At 44.6% G+C, this 1,909-nt stretch overlaps 1 non-coding gene across 1 annotated transcript; it reads right to left on the bottom strand.

Annotated features, from left to right (window-relative positions):
- Positions 1-1,046: 1,046 nt before the first annotated feature.
- On the bottom strand, positions 1,047-1,119 carry LOC123459967. Its single transcript, XR_006636698.1, has one exon. It is a non-coding gene; the product is annotated as a small nucleolar RNA U2-19 (small nucleolar RNA).
- Between the last annotated feature and the right edge of the window lie 790 nt (positions 1,120-1,909).

Below are 1,909 nucleotides of genomic sequence, written 5' to 3'. Positions count from 1 at the left end.
CAGCAGGCGATGGGCCAGATCCAGGACTGGTGACAGGGTGAGTAATGCACAGGGCAGCCAGCCGGTCAAAGGGCAACTGCTCCTAGGATTGTGTCTCCTTAGAGGAGGAGGCCAGTAACTATGATCACCATGTGGAATTAGTTCCCAGAGCTGATGGGCAAGATAAGGCACATTAGTAAACATTATACCAAACAAGCCAAGGGCTTGCTTGGAAGACCTGAACTCACTACTGGCCATCTCTCCTAAGGCTGCCTCCATGAAGGGATCATTCTCTTTTTAATATTTTTATTTGTTTATTTGACAGAGAGAGAGAGAGAGAGAGAGAGAGAGAATGGGTGCACCAGGGCCTCTAGCCACCACAAATGAACTCCAAATGCATTTGACACCCTGTGCATCTAGCTTACATGGGCACTAGGGAATCTAAACTGGGTCCTTAGGCTTCACAAGCCAGTACCCTAACAGCTAAACCATCTCTCCATCTGTAAAGGGATCATTTTTATCAGTACCATAGGTGCTGCATGACTCTAGAATGTCAGAGCTAAAAGCACCAAACTAACTCTCCTCTTATGAGTGAAAAGACAGAACCCAAAGGACTCAAATACTAGCTTGCTCAAACCTGTGCCCACTCCATCTCTGTCCACCCCACTAACAGTTTTGTTCCATTATCCACAGAGGCTAAAAGACATCCCTAAGGAAGCAGGAGGATGTGGGAAATATGAGCCTGAGACATGAGGATATTAGTGTTACTCAGATTCACTTCAGAGGGAGATGCCAGGGACAAGCTCTCCACTCTGAAGGTACTTCCCTACTTAAGCAGGGAGGGAGGGAGAGACGGAGGATAAAGACCCATCACCACCTCTAGAGAACAACATCTTGTCTGCCTAGCTTTCTCACTCTATGTGAAGTTAAATACAGAGTCATTAAAATAAATACTAAAGAAGAAAAATATATAACAAAAGACAGCATCATCACAAAATAGTTCTTGTTAAGCCCATAAATGTTCCAAGACTTGTTCAGTCAAGCCAACATCACTCATGTTTTTTTTCTCTCAGAACTTTAGACATCAAGCAGTAAGCAGAAAGCCTTCTGGTGCTCACACTTGGCTGTTTGTCATCGGTCCACATCAACAATAGACCTCAGAGAAACATCACTCAGTGTTTTTCTGGTCTCAAATATTATCTTAGGGCCCAGATAGCATGTAAACCACAGGGGTACAATGGCTTTAACACCTCTTCTGTACATTTTTCTAACTCGCTGTGCCTGGAAGATTTGCAATCTCAAGATTACATTAAGCACATAGTCTTCCACAATGGAGACTACTTTGAAAAGCAATGTTCAGGCACATTATTTAAAAGCCTCAAAGTCCAGAGGTATGATGGCTCATACCCTGAGGGCACCAGCAACAAGTCCCTGGGGAGCATCCTAGTGAATTTTCCCAGGTCTTCGCTGGATTGCTGCAACCCTGTGCGTTCCTTTAGCTAATGTAAAATCCACTTGTAAAACCAGGCAGCATCCACCACTGGTGCTAAATTATTCATGGCAGGAATGCATCTCCTGACTTTCACTTCCATTTGAAGGCGTCTACATTTTATCCCCATACGTATTTTTAGGAGAAGCTCATGGCTTCATTTATTTTGCTTTTGAAAAAGGAGAGGTTTCCCCAAGCACTGGGGAGACTGTGAGATAGGAAAGATAATGCCGGAAGAGAAACAAAACTGGATACAGACATGTGAAAGAAGGAAGTAGAATGAGAGGCCATGAGTGCTCTCTTTCAACCTGAGGCTGCCTAGCTGAGCCTGGGGTTGGGGCTGCAGATTCTCCAGCAGGGATCAATGGGTACATTTCCATATCAAAGACGGAGAGCTCTGATCTGAGAAGCAACTGAAGTCAGGCGAGGTTTGGCACTTTG

Source organism: Jaculus jaculus, chromosome 3 (genome assembly GCF_020740685.1).
Source record: "Jaculus jaculus isolate mJacJac1 chromosome 3, mJacJac1.mat.Y.cur, whole genome shotgun sequence".
NCBI classification, from domain to species: Eukaryota; Metazoa; Chordata; class Mammalia; order Rodentia; family Dipodidae; genus Jaculus; species Jaculus jaculus.
This window is presented reverse-complemented; position numbering and strand designations above follow the sequence as displayed.